At 45.0% G+C, this 14775-nt stretch overlaps 1 protein-coding gene across 7 annotated transcripts in view; it reads right to left on the reverse strand.

Moving 5' to 3' along the window:
- The window catches only part of kdm2aa (lysine (K)-specific demethylase 2Aa), a 215357-nt gene that overhangs the window by 113554 nt on the left and 87028 nt on the right, over positions 1–14775 (reverse strand). The gene's annotated exons all lie outside the window — the stretch shown is intronic.

Genomic DNA, 14775 nt, shown 5'->3' on the forward strand with positions numbered 1-14775 from the left:
TACCACGATTGACACGCAGCTATCAATAGAAAATGCCTCCCAAAAAAACCTGACCTGTTAGTAATGGTTAGGGATTGGCGATCTATACAAATACCATTGCACAATTTTTTCCATATGTGTCAAGTATTGTGGAAAATCATTTTTCCCTTGTAAAATAATGTTCTTGTGTATTTGGAATCTTCAGGAGTGGAGAAAAATGTAATATATCCCTCCAGGTGCTGCAGAGATACAGTCGCATGCAAACGTTTGGGCACCCCTGACCATTTTCATGATATTCCTTTATAAATCATTGCTTGTTCGAATCAGCAATTTCAGTTAAATATATCATACAGCAGACAAACACAGTGATATTTGAGAAGTGAAATGAAGTTTATAGGATTTACAGAAAGTGTGCAATCATTACTTGAACAAAAGTAGGCAGGTGCATAAATTTGGGCACCCCAACAGAAAAATCCTCCTTTTGCAGAAATAAACCCTTCCTAAACGCTTCCTATAGCTTCCAACGAGTTTGGATTCTGGTTGAAGGTATTTTGACCATTCTTTTTTACAAAACATTGCCAGTTACAGGTATTTAAGGTGGCCAGTTACAAGTTGCTTTCCTCTTTGCATCTTTTCTGAAGAGTGGCAACATGGGAGCCTCAAAACAACTGACAAATGACATGAAAACAAAGATTGTTCAACATCATAGTATAGGGGAAGGATACAAAAAGCTAGCTCAGAGATTTCAGCTGTCAGTTTGCATTGTGAGGAACATAGTGAGGAAATGGAAGACCACAGGCACAGTACTAGTTAAGGCCCGGAGTGGCAGGCCAAGAAAAATCTCAGATAAGCAGAGGCGAAGGATGGTGAGAACAGTCAAAGTCAACCCACAGAGCAGCTCCAAAGACCTTGCAACATGATCTTGCCGCAGATGGTGACACTGTGCATCGTTCAACTATTCAGTGCACTTTGCAAAAGGAGATGCTGTATGGGAGAGTAATGCGGCAGAAGCCTTTTCTGCGCACGTGCCACAAACAGAGTCGCTTTAAGTATGCTGAAGCATATTTGGACAAGCTAGTTTTCTTTTGGAATAAGGTGTTGTGGACTAATGAAACTAAAATTGAGTTATTTGAACATAACAAGGGGCGGTATGCATGGCGGAAGAATAACACAGCATTCCAATGGGGCTGTGGGGCCAGTGCAGGTACTGTCAATCTTGTTCAACTTGAAGGTCGCATAGATTCCAGTCAGTATCAGCAGATTCTCGCAAACAACGTTCAAGAATCAGTGACAAAGTTGAAGTTGTGCCAGGGCTGGGTACTTCAACAAGACAACGGCCCCAAACACTGCTCAAATTCTATTAAGGCATTCATGCTAAGGAACAAGTACAACATTCTGGAATGGTCATCTCAGTCCCTAGACCTGAAAATTATCGAAAATCTGTGGTGTGATTCAAATCGGGCTGTCCATGCTGGGAAATCTGACTGAACTGGAGATGTTTTGTCAAGAAAATTGTCAAAAATGCCTTCAACCTGAATCCAGACTCTCATTGGAAGCTATAGGAAGTGTTCAGAGGCTGTTATTTCTGCAAAAGAGGATCTACTAAATATTGATGTCATTTTTCTGTAGGGGTGCCCAAATTTATGCACCTGCCTACTTTTGTTTAAATAATGATTGCACACTTTCTGCAAATCCTATAAACTTAATTTCACTTCTCAAACATCAGTTTATCTGCTATATGGTATATTTAATTGAAATTGCTGATCCGAACAACCAATGATTTATAAAGAAAAACTTTTGCATAAGACTGTACTTTTATGATCTGTTTGGGGGACTATTCGTTACTCCGTTCAGATTTCTCCATTTTCTATTACGTACTTTTATCTATTACATCACATCCGTTGGGGCGGGACAAACCATACAAGGTAATGGGTGTTGCCAAACAGTTTCGCAAGTTCCTTCAATTTATGGAAACGACCGACACAGTAAAGTGGTAAACTTGAGATGACACAAAAATAATAAACGATTTCACTTTAATAATATTGCGTGTCTATGCACTCATTTTCATAGCATTAGCGTCAGTCTTTCTGCTGATTTCGGAGCAGTGCGCTCCATGTTTTCAATTCTTGTGGGTGTATTTTGAGTAGTTGTAACAGATGAATTGCATCAAAGGAGCTGTTTTATTCTTGGAGAACACAATAATGTGTTAAATGCATTCGTTTGCTTCTCGCTAACACTGGCATTAGTTTTTTTCGTAGCTTGACTGCAGTGCTTGTTTACATGACATTCATAGCATTGGTGTCTGTCTTTCAGCTGATTTTGGAGCTGTGCGCTCTGTTTTAACTTCTTATGGGTGTATGTTGAGTAGAGTTGACTAGAGTAGAGAGACTTCTGGTTTGTCACGTAGAGCGCGCCACAGCAATGTCGGAGAGACGACCTACATTTTTACATTCTTCTCCAGCTTCCCTCACTAAATTATTACGTTTTTACTCCACTCTTGGAAGTTTACTATTGTGTGTAAGTCGGACCGTCAATCCTTGCCATTTCAACCATGTCATTGCTCAGCTCTCAGAGGATGCTTCGTGGCTGTTTGTCTACCAACTACCATCGATCATTGGACACGTAAAGTATGGCTTCAGATCAAAAGGTATGTATGGCTCCGTGCACCACCTGCACCCTTCTTTTAGAGAGGTCATCCCTGCTAGAGGGACGTGTCTACCAGGTAGAACAGAGCAGCCCAATAACCGGAGATGTGGCAGACACAAACACGGGCTATAGCCAGCCCGGTAGCCCAGTTAGCATTAGCTCCAAACAGCTTGCTAACTGCGATGAGCCTGTTAAGACACATAGCCGTCTCAAGCCATCTCGGTCGACTGGCTCTCGCACTTTGGTCATAGGTGACTCCATTACTCGAAACATCTCGCTTAAAAATCCAGCCACATACCAGAGCACCTGACATAGAATCTAATCTTAGGGGGCTGGCTTGCTTTAGGCCTAGTCAACAGCGTAGCACCAACAACACTCGTTACTCGAATATAGTGATACACATCGGCTCCAATGATACTAGGATGAGGCAATCAGAGATCACAGAGAAAAACATAGCAAGGACTTGTGATCTCGCCTGAAAGATGAGTTGGCTCTTGAGCAAGGGAATAAGTAACTGCCTCAGTTACTCATTTCCACTGCTTACTTGTTCTTTTTATATGGATTTCCTTTATTAAATGACTGGCTTTACCTTGGTCGCCAAGTAACAAGCCTGGCTCCACTGCAAGCCATAACACAAACAAACAGCAGGGGAAAATTACTCAAAGGGTTCAGGCCAATCAAAATGGTTTATTTCAAAACAATACGAATAATAATTCAATACCAACAAGAAGCCAAGGTATGTAAGTATGAGTATGAATCAGTTGTGTATGCAGTGCATGAAGGCGAATGACTGAGTGGATGTGGTATTATGTGTAAATCAAAGATAACTGGAACCCAAGATGAACTGAAGACAAAACCAAACTAGTTACCTGTGGTGGGAGAGAGCCGAGAGAGAATGAGCGCAGCTCCAAAAATTTTACACCACAGGTGCCAACAATCAGGTGGCCCCACCCTGACCTGCCATGGGAAACCTCCCACAACAGGTAGGGGAGGGCCGTGAGAGTGCAACTGCAGATTGTGACCTAATTGTTGAAGATACATAATAGGGAATGGATAAAATTGAACGGTTTAAAAATCTGTCCTCCGTCCTGTTCGCCATAGCGATTGAACCACTGGCTATTTGGCTGCGTCAGGAAGCAAGGTTTGAAGGTATTACCCAGGCTGGCAAGGTCCACAAACTGTTGCTGTATGCAGATGGCCTCCTTTTGTATGTGACCAACCCAGCTGTCTCTCTTCCAGTGGTCCTTAGAATCCTATATACGTTTGGGCTATTCTCGGGCTAATATATTCACAAGAGTGAACTTTTTCCCATCAACTCTTATGACAAACTTATTCCCCAATCTTTTTTTCTTTAGATAAGCAGCAGATGGATTTAAGTATCCGGGGGTGCAAATTTCCAACTCTCCAAAGCAGGGGTGGCCAACCAGTCAGAGACGAAGAGCAACATTTTTTACTGTATTACCACAACGAGCCACATCATATACATGGGCACACATGAACATCACCCCATCTCATTTATTGTGTAACATGATAATGTCACACACTAACATGATCATGACAGAAATTGACTCCTATAGTACTAAGACCACAGGCCAGTCATTTTCAACAATGAAATTTGTGTGCACTGTCTTACACACACAAACTCTCCGTTCAACAAAGTTCACAAACAAAAACATAATAATTTACAATAGCGTTTTTTTTTAATGCGCAAAATTTAACTAATTTATTGTCCTAAAATCTTGGGTGCGTATTATACATGGGTACAACAATTTTTGAAGAAAATCTCCCTCGAAATAAAACTTGAAATCACCTTTCTTCTTGTTTGTTGTCAATCGCGCATCGCATTCAGCCATCCTGCCCAACACACTTAGTCAGTAAAATTCATAATTGACGACACATCGTTTGATGCGATGATGCAATCCTTGATGGTGTGTTATTGTCAAATATTGTTTGTTTTTTAATCTCCATCGCAGACCGGATATCATACGGAGGCCGCCATGACAGTATGCGCAGAACGGATGCGCAAGACACGTCAATCGCGCATCGCATTCAGCCATCCTGCCCAACACACTTAGTCAGTAAAATTCATAATTGACGACACATCGTTTGATGCGATGGTGCAATCCTTGATGGTGTGTTATTGTCAAACATTGTTTGTTTTTTAATCTCCATCGCAGACCGGATATCATACGGAGGCCGCCATGACAGTATGCGCAGAACGGATGCGCAAGACACGTCAGCTATATAAAGAGCGAGAGTTCAGTTCTCTACCTATTAGTTTCAATTCACAGTTTAATTAGCAGTTTCAATCAGCAAATAACAAAATGCGTATTACAGGTAATATTTTATTTCACAACACTTTGCCTTGTTCCTTTCCTCTCTGCTGTTCACTTCAAACACGCTCCATACGAACACAATGCTCTCGTATCAGACGCTTGCTTGATCACCTGCTCGTTTGCTGTCACAATGTACCCTACACAAATCCGAAACATTTCTCCGCTATCGAGTTTGCTAGCGCATGCGCAGTGATACTAACCGGCAGAATAACATCCGGTTGTTCCCAAAGATGATCTTTTTTCTGAAATAATTTTACGTTTACGGACTTAAGTAGGAGTCAAAATTTGGGTGCGTATTATACATGGGTACAAGCTTTTTTCCAGCATCGGCATGCCATTTTTAGGGTGCGTATCATACATGGAAAAAACGGTAATAATTGCAAGGAAAATGACCCAAAAAAATGTTTAGTAATACAATTTATTCAGGTTTGGTGGGCCGGATTAAACGGCCCCGTGGGCCGGATGTGGCCTGCGGGCCGTAGTTTGCCCATTTCTGGTTTAGCCTGTTGTTGGATGTTCTTGGTGTTGGATTTTGTCGAATAAATTTCCCCCAAAATGCGACTAAGACTCCGGAGCGACATATATGGGGTTTTTTCACTTTATTATGCATTTTATGGCTGATGCGACGTATATTCCGGAGCAACTCTTAGTCCGACAAATACGGTACTTGCATGTTGCATAGTGCGACTTCTGGCATTCCTTTTAATGTCCGATATTCTTAGTTCAACAGTGTAGCGGGACAGTTGGATGTCTGATACCATTCGTTTAAGTTTGTCGTTTTCAGGAGACAAGGTTTTAACAACGTCACTTTTTAACAAACTCCCATTCATTGTATGGCTTTTGAGCCCGTGCAATGTTCCAAGCCAGTTGATATGATGCAATCGTGACAGTCTCTGAGTGCTTCGTAATTTTTGGGAAAAACTGTACCTGTTTTTCTACCTGACTTTTCAGTGTCCAACTTGCGCTTGCGAAATTCAGTCACTTTTGGAAAGTCCTTATTGGAGCCGCGGTTTGGCCTGGCCTGTTCCAAAGCGACTTTTTGCGGACAATTTTTCCCGCCTTATGGAGAAGTGCAAAGCAGACTTTGTTAGGTGGTCGGGGTTCCCGTTATCCCTAGTAGGGTTAACTTGGTTAAAATGTTTGTTCTGCCTCAAGTCCTATGCCTTTTCACTCATATTCCAGTGCTTATTAGGAAGGCCTTTTTCAAAACGCTCAATCAAATGATAAGCTCATTTATCTGGGGAACAAAGCTCCTCATATTAGCAAGGACGTGTTGCAACTTCCCAAAGCCCTGAGTGGTTTGGCACTGCCTAATTTGTTGCACTACTATTGGTCCTGCAATATTCACAAGCTTTTGTATTGGGTTGACAGCAACAGTAATGACACACACTCCTTGAGGATAGATATGGAATTTGCAGCTTTTAAACCCTTCCTCAACTGTCTTTGACCATTTCCAACTTTTCTTCCAGTCCAGTAATTGCCACAATTAGAATGTGGATTCAGATGAGAAGAAGTCTATCCCTTCACGGGGCCTCCGACCTCACGCCCATGATAAACAATCATTTATTCTTACCCTCGTGCACGGATAAGACCTTCCGGGCTTGGGCCAGCAAGGGCATAATAAAACTGAGGGACCTTTATGATGAAGGAACTTTTATGTCCTTCTCCAAGCTCTCTAGAAAATTCTGTCTACCCAATTCTCACCTATTTCTCACCGGGTCATCTCTATTGCCCCCTGTGTTGTAAGGAAGTAAGGCGGACGTAGTAAAGAAAAGTTAAAGGGGGAATTCTGGGTGTGGATTTGCAGCGTGCCCTGTGTGTGTGTGTGTGTGTGTGTGTGTGTGTGTGTGTGTGTGTGTGTGTGTGTGTGTGTGTGTGTGTGTGTGTGTGTGTGTGTGTTGTTGTAAGGCGGACGTAGTAGAGAGCGCCATGAGAACGTTAAAGGGGGAAGTGTGGGTGTGGATTGTATAGAAAAGAACGGGTATATGCGTCATGCAAAACATCGTTGTTATAACAACCCTGAAAATGGCAAAGAGACACGTTTATCAAGCACAGTTCAAACTGAAGGCCATCAGCAAGGCGGAGGAGCATGGAAATCGAGCAGCCGCGAGAGAATTTAAAATCAATGAATCGATGGTTCGCAAGTGGAGGAAGCTGGAAAACGAGCTCCGACAGGTCAAGAAGACGCAGCTGAGTTTCCGCGGACGTAAGGCGAGGTGGCCCGAGTTGGAGGAAAGATTCGAGCAGTGGATCATCGAGCAAAGAACAAGTGGGAGAAGCGTTTAGACGGTCACCATTCGACTAAAAGCAGTAACGCTAGCAGAAGAAATGAAAATTTAACATTTCCAAGGAGGTCTGTCTTGGTGCTTTTGTTTAATGAAACGGTGCCATTTTTCCATCCGGACCAGGACTACGTTAGCGCAGCAACTTCCAGCAGATTATAGTGAAAAGATGGCCATCTTCCACTCCTACTGCAGCAAACACATCCAACATGGACGAGGTGCCGCTCACTTTCGACATCCCGGTGAATCACACTGTGGAGAAGAAGGGGACCAACATGATAACAATACGCTCAAAGGGGTACGAAAAGTCTTCTTTTACTGTTGTGCTTGGCTGCCATGCTAATGGACAGAAACTGCCTCCTATGGTGATTTTTAAGAGAAGGACTTTGCCTAAAGAGAAGTTTCCAGCAGGAGTCATCATTAGGGCAAATGAAAAGGGCTGGATGGATGAGGAAATGATGAAAGAGTGGCTGAGGAAGGTGTATGTAAGGAGACCAGGTGGTTTTTTCAACGCATCACCATTGCTGTTGATCTGTGACTCTATGCGTGCCCATCTTACAGCCGATGTGAAAAAACTAGTGAAGCAAATGAACTCTGAGCTTGCTGTCATTCCGGGAGGCACGACAAAGGAATTCCAACCGCTGGACATCGGTGTGAACCGGCAGTTCAAAGTAAAGCTGCGAGCAGCGTGGGAGCGATGGATGACCGAAGGAGACCAGTTTCACTAAGAATGGAAGACAGCGCCGGGGCGAGTTACGCCACAATTTGCGAATGGATTGTAGATGCTTGGGCTAACATGTCTGCTGGCACTGTTGTTCGAGCTTTCGCAAAAGCAGGCATCATATCCGAAGAGCCGTACGGCACGGAAACAGACTCTCACAGTGAAGAAAGTGAACCTGGCATGTGTGTTGGAGATTTAGCGCAGCTGTTCAATTCAGAAACCAGGGATGAGGATGGCAAATGTGAAAAAACACTGAAAAGTAGCCGATGATATATATATACGTATATATATATATATATACAGTGCCTTGCGAAAGTATTCGGCCCCCTTGAACCTTTCAACATTTCGCCACATTTCAGGCTTCAAACAAAGATATAAAATTTTAATTTTTTGTCAAGAATCAACAAGTGGGACACAATCGTGAAGTGGAACGAAATTTATTGGATAATTTAAACTTTTTTAACAAATAAAAAACTGAAAAGTGGGGCATGCAATATTATTCGGCCCCTTTACTTTCAGTGCAGCAAACTCACTCCAGAAGTTCAGTGAGGATCTTTTAATGATCCAATGTTGTCCTAAATGACTCCGTATAAATGCACCTGCTCTTTGATAGTCTCAGGGTTCTGTTTAAAGCGCAGAGAGAACCATGAAGACAAAGGAACACACCAGGCAGGTCCGAGATACTGTTGTGGAGAAGTTTAAAGCCGGATTTGGATACAAAAAGATTTCCCAAGCTTTAAACATCTCAAGGAGCACTGTGCAAGCAATTATATTGAAATGGAAGGAGTATCAGACCACTGCAAATCTACCAAGACCCGGCCGTCCCTCCAAACTTTCATCTCAAACAAGGAGAAGACTGATCAGAGATGCAGCCAAGAGGCCCATGATCACTCTGGATGAACTGCAGATAACTACAGCTGAGGTGGGAGAGTCTGTCCATAGGACAACAATCAGTCGTGCACTGCACAAATCTGGCCTTTATGGAAGAGTGGCAAGAAGAAAGCCTTTTCTCAAAGATATCCATAAAAAGTCTCATTTAAAGTTTGCCACAAGCCACCTGGGAGACACACCAAACATGTGGAAGAAGGTGCTCTGGTCAGATGAAACCAAAATCGAACTTTTTGGCCACAATGCAAAACGATATGTTTGGCGTAAAAGCAACACAGCTCATCACCCTGAACACACCATCCCCACTGTCAAACATGGTGGTGGCAGCATCATGGTTTGGGCCTGCTTTTCTTCAGCAGGGACAGGGAAGATGGCTAAAATTGATGGGAAGATGGATGGAGCCAAATACAGGACCATTCTGGAAGAAAACCTGTTGGAGTCTGCAAAAGACCTGAGACTGGGACGGAGATTTATCTTCCAACAGGACAATGATCCAAAACATAAAGCCAAATCTACAATGGAATGGTTCACAAATAGACGTATCCAGGTGTTAGAATGGCCAAGTCAAAGTCCAGACCTGAATCCAATCGAGAATCTGTGGAAAGAGCTGAAGACTGCTGTTCACAAACGCTCTCCATCCAACCTCACTGAGCTCGAGCTGTTTTGCAAGGAAGAATGGGCAAGAATTCCAGTCTCTCGATGTGCAAAACTGATAGAGACATACCCCAAGCGACTTGCAGCTGTAATTGCAGCAAAAGGTGGCGCTACAAAGTATTAGCGCAAGGGGGCCGAATAATATTGCACGCCCCACTTTTCAGTTTTTTATTTGTTAAAAAAGTTTAAATTATCCAATAAATTTTGTTCCACTTCACGATTGTGTCCCACTTGTTGTTGATTCTTGACAAAAAATTAAACTTTTATATCTTTATGTTTGAAGCCTGAAATGTCGCGAAATGTTGGAAGGTTCAAGGGGGCCGAATACTTTCGCAAGGCACTGTATATATATATATATATAGTGGTAGAGTGTCCGCCCTGAGACTGGAAGGTTGTGGGTTCAAACCCCGGCCGGGTCATACCAAAGACTATAAAAATGGGACCCATTGCCTCCCTGCTTGGCACTCAGCATTAAGGGTTGGAATTGGGGGGTTAGATCACCAACTGATTCCCGAGCGCGGCACCGCTGCTGCTCACTGCTCCCCTCTCCCCCAGGGGATGGATTAAAATCACACGGGGATGGGTTAAATGCAGAGGACAAATTTCACCACACCCAGGTGTGTGTGTGACGATCATTGGGACTTTAATCTTAATCTTTAATATACACTGCTCAAAAAAATTAAAGGAACAGTTTTTTATCAGGGTATGGCATGAATTCAATTACACTTTTCTGATAAGGTTTTGGTCAGGTACGTGGCAGAGGGGGTTGTTAATCAGTTTCAGCTGCCTTGGTGTTGATGGAATTAACAACAGGTGCACTAGAGGGGCAACAATGAGATGGTCCCCTAAACAGGACTGGTTTTGCAGGTGGAGGCCATTTCAAGTTCCTCCCTCTTGATATTTTTTAACTGTTTTTCCACAAGTGTTGGCTTTAGCAAGAGTCATTATCACGACTGGGAGCATGAGGCGATTTCTTAACCCTCCTGAAGTTGCGCAGATTGTCCAACTCCTCCAGGATGGCACATCCATGCGTGCTGTTGCAAGAAGATTTGATGTGTCTCCCAGTACAATCTCCAGAGCATGGAGGAGATTCTAGGAGACAGGCAGTTACTCTAGGAGAGCTGGACAGGGCCGTAGACGGTCCTCATCCCATCAGCAGGACCGGTATCTGCTGCTTTGTGCAAGGAGGAACAGGTTGAGCACTGCCCGAGCCCTACAGAATGACCTCCAGCAGGCTATTGGTGTGAATGTTGTTAGGGTTTACAGATTATCTTGATCGTATGATTATGTTGGAATGTAACCTGTAATAAATAACCTAGCTTGTCCTGTCTTAACAAAAGTAGTAGAACAAAGTGGTAAGATCTTTTGAACTGATTGACCAGCTGCAGAGGAAGCAATCAAAGTTGTTTTGCTTACACAACGTCGTAAAAGACCCCCTGCTATGCTTTGATCAGCAGGCCAGGGGCTTCAACCCCATCCTGTCCACTCTCACCCCCACCCTGTTTCTCTCAATAAAAATGCTCCTGCAAGAGGCCTGAGTCAGACCTCATTCGAGCATCGCTTTACGCGCAGCGACGAATGACTCTCCACCTGCAGGTGTTTAAAAGGGCATACTGTCTCCCGTGTGGTTCTTGCAAAAATAAGTTAGAGTGAGCACCACTAACATTTTGGTGCCGTGACCCGGATCTCTCATACCCGCCATCTGGCCGACGGAGGACGACACGCTGTACACCGTCGACGGGCCAGCGTCCACTTAGCCGGACCTGGTAAAGAAAGACCTGGGAAGGAAATTCTTCGCTGGGCCAGCATCTTAGGTCTGCCTTCGTCTGACAGAGGTGGATTGATGGGATCCGGCAGTGCAACGAACCAGAGGACAAGTAAGTTAAAGCCCTAAAGTTGTGTGATTGTGTTGTTGTGAAACGCGTACAAGTAAAAGTAAAAGTGCACAGGGAAAAAAAAATAGGCGGACAGAAGATCTTAAGTCTTGTGGAAGGAGGGGGTGTTGTAGAGTCCCTCTCCGGAGAAAGTGGCTCTTCACAGTTTTATATATTTTTGTAAAATCTCACGTACCCCCTAGAGTACCTCTGTGTACCCTCATTCGACAACCACTGTTCTAAAGAGTACTACTTCGCGTTGGCAGGGCTGGGTAACAGGACTGTTGTCTTTAGTTCCCAGGGAAGGAGCGGGTGTTGTAGAGTCCCCCATCCGGAGGAAGCAGCTCTTTTTATTTTTTAAAGAGGACTTCGCGTAGGCAGGGATAAGAAACTTGTATGGTTGAGAGTGTGACTGGTAGGATAAATGGACTAAATAGCAGTTCTAGCATTGATCCACGGCAATAACACAGGCCAGTAATTTGTTGAAAGGTTAATTTAAACCTGCATTGAGGATCCTCAAAGAAAAAATAAATAAAAAAATTGTATAAACCTAAAAAAAAAAAAAAAAAAAAAAACCAAATTAAGATGGGAAATAAGAACGGTAAATCTGTAGCTCTTGAAGGAGATGAGAAGTTCATGGCGATTAGATTTCTTAATTGTATGCAATACATGCCGAAGTGGAAGAAAAAGTATGGAGTACAAGGAAAGTTGAAAGTTGAAATGTGGAACGTTGTGGTAGACGTTTTGGAGGAGAGTGTGGCTAGGAAGACAAAGGGACTGAGAAAGTAAAGAAAAGAGAGAGAATTGAATTGTGCTAGAATGTGGTTGAAAGCTTCACAAGAGAGAAGAGAACAAATCCAAAATACAAAATAGATCCCAATGATCGTCACACACACACCTGGGTGTGGTGAAATTTGTCCTCTGCATTTAACCCAACCTGGGGGAGAGGGGAGCAGTGAGCAGCAGCGGTGCCGCGCTCGGGAATCAGTTGGTGATCTAACCCCCCAATTCCAACCCTTAATGCTGAGTGCCAAGCAGGGAGGCAATGGGTCCCATTTTTATAGTCTTTGGTATGACCCGGCCGGGGTTTGAACCCACAACCTTCCAGTCTCAGGGCGGACACTCTACCACTAGGCCACTGAGCTGGTCAAAAGATAGCAAGATGAAAAGCAATGAGGCTGCGACTATGTTTGTCAGGCCGGAAGACAATGAGGCCACAGTGCGCAGGCGCGCTGTCCCGGCCGCAGCTCAAGCCACAGCTGAAGGCGCAGCTCAAGCAGAGGAGCAAGAGGGGCCTTCCGCTCGTATGCAAAACTTGTATCCAAGTTTAACAGACCTGCACCCTCCCCCATACAACAGCAAAAAAGGTCAGGGTCACATTATTAGAAGTCCTGTACAAACAAGAGGTTTGACCACTACTGCTAGATTTTCCCAAAATTTAGACAATGTGTATGTGTGCCCAATGATACAGGTGCCAAGCCCTATTGTAGGGGAAGGCCACCCTCTACATACGTATGTTTTTCGGCCATGGACTTTGGAAGAGGCAAGAAAAGCAGTTGAAGGGGTTACCCCTGTTGCTGAAGACCCAGATAAATGGGCAGAAGACATGGCTGGAATCATACATTCCTATAGACCAGGGGTCACCAACTCCGGTCCTCAAGGGCGCCAATCCAGCCTGTTTTAGATGTATCCCCCCTGCAACACACCTGATTCAAATAATCAGGATCGCTATCAGCCTTAATAGAGCTTGCTGATGAGCTGATCATTTGAATCAGGTGTGTTGTTGCAGGGCTGCACCTAAAACAGGCTGGATTGGCGCCCTTGAGGACCGGAGTTGGTGACCCCTGCTATAGACTGAATGGGCATGAGGCAGGAGAAGCTGCAATGTCTTCCTTGGGAAAATATCAAAGTCAAAAGTCAAAGTCAAAGTCAGCTTTATTGTCAATCCCTTCATATGTCAAGACACACAAAGAAACCGAAATTCCGTTTCCTCCATCCCACGGTGACGAGACATACAAGTAGGCGACACAAAACAAAAACAAGAAGGCACAAACCATAAATAATAAATAATAAATAAAATAAAATGAGCGATGAATAAAAACAGACCAATAACCCATTGAATATGAGGGGCAAAACCGAGCCAGTGAGCATACAGCAAGAACAGGACGCTACGCTGAAAGGGGGAGCGAGTTCAGGATCCTAACAGCCTGGAGTACGAAGCTGTTGGAAAGTCTGGTGGTGCGGGAGCGCAGGCTCCTGTACCGCCTCCCAGAGGGCAGAAGTTCAAACAAAGAGTGAGCGGGGTGACTCACATCACTCACAATCTTGGTCGCCTTGCGAGTGAGATGGGAGGTGTAAATGTCCTTCAAGGAGGGGAGAGAAGCACCAATAGTCTTACTAGCCGTTTTCACAATGCGCTGCAGGGCCTTCAAGTCTTGGTCAGTGCAGCTGCCACCCCAGACAGCAATACAGCTGGAGAGGACGCTCTCAATGGTGCCGCGGTAAAAAGTAGTCATGACGGCCGGAGGAGTCCCCGCTCGCCTGAGTTTCCGAAGGAAGTACAGGCGGCGCTGGGCCTTCTTCGCCAGCGACGCGGTGTTGGTGGACCAGGAGAGATCCTCACTGATGTGCACCCCCAGGAACCTGGCGCTGCTCACTCTCTCCACCACAGCACCGTCGATGGTCAGCGGCAGGTGTCGGGCGTGACCCTTCCGGAAGTCAACGACAATCTCCTTGGTCTTGTCGACGTTCAGCAGGAGGTTGTTGTCCCTGCACCACGCGGTCAGAAGGTCAACCTCCAGCCTGTATTGAGTCTCGTCTCCCTTGGTGATGAGACCCACCAGAGTCGTGTCGTCAGCAAACTTCACTATGCGGTTGCCGCTGCAGGTGGCAGCGCAGTCATGCGTCAGGAGGGTGAAGAGCAGCGGACTGAGCACGCAGCCTTGGGGGGCCCCTGTGCTCAGCGTGATGCTGGCGGAGATCTTGTCGCCAACACGTACCACCTGTGGCCTCTGACAGAGGAAGTCCAGTAGCCAGTTGCAGAGGCCGGTACTGAGGCCCAGCTTGTCAAGTTTGCTGATGAGACGCTGCGGCACAATGGTGTTGAAGGCAGAACTGAAGTCCACAAACAGCAACCTCACATACGAGTCCTTCCCCTCCAGGTGGGTGAGGGCCGAGTGGAGGGCAGAGCAGATGGCATCCTCAGAGGACCGTTTGGCTCGGTACGCAAACTGGAAGGGGTCAATGGTGGGAGGGAGAACTGACCGGATGTGCTCCAAGACAAGCCGCTCAAAGCACTTCATGACGATGGGCGTAAGTGCCACGGGGCGGTAGTCATTGAAGCAGGACGGAGCAGGCTTCTTCGGCACAGGTACGATGGTGGCTGCTTTGAAACT

Source organism: Syngnathus acus, chromosome 1 (genome assembly GCF_901709675.1).
Source record: "Syngnathus acus chromosome 1, fSynAcu1.2, whole genome shotgun sequence".
NCBI classification, from domain to species: domain Eukaryota; kingdom Metazoa; phylum Chordata; class Actinopteri; order Syngnathiformes; family Syngnathidae; genus Syngnathus; species Syngnathus acus.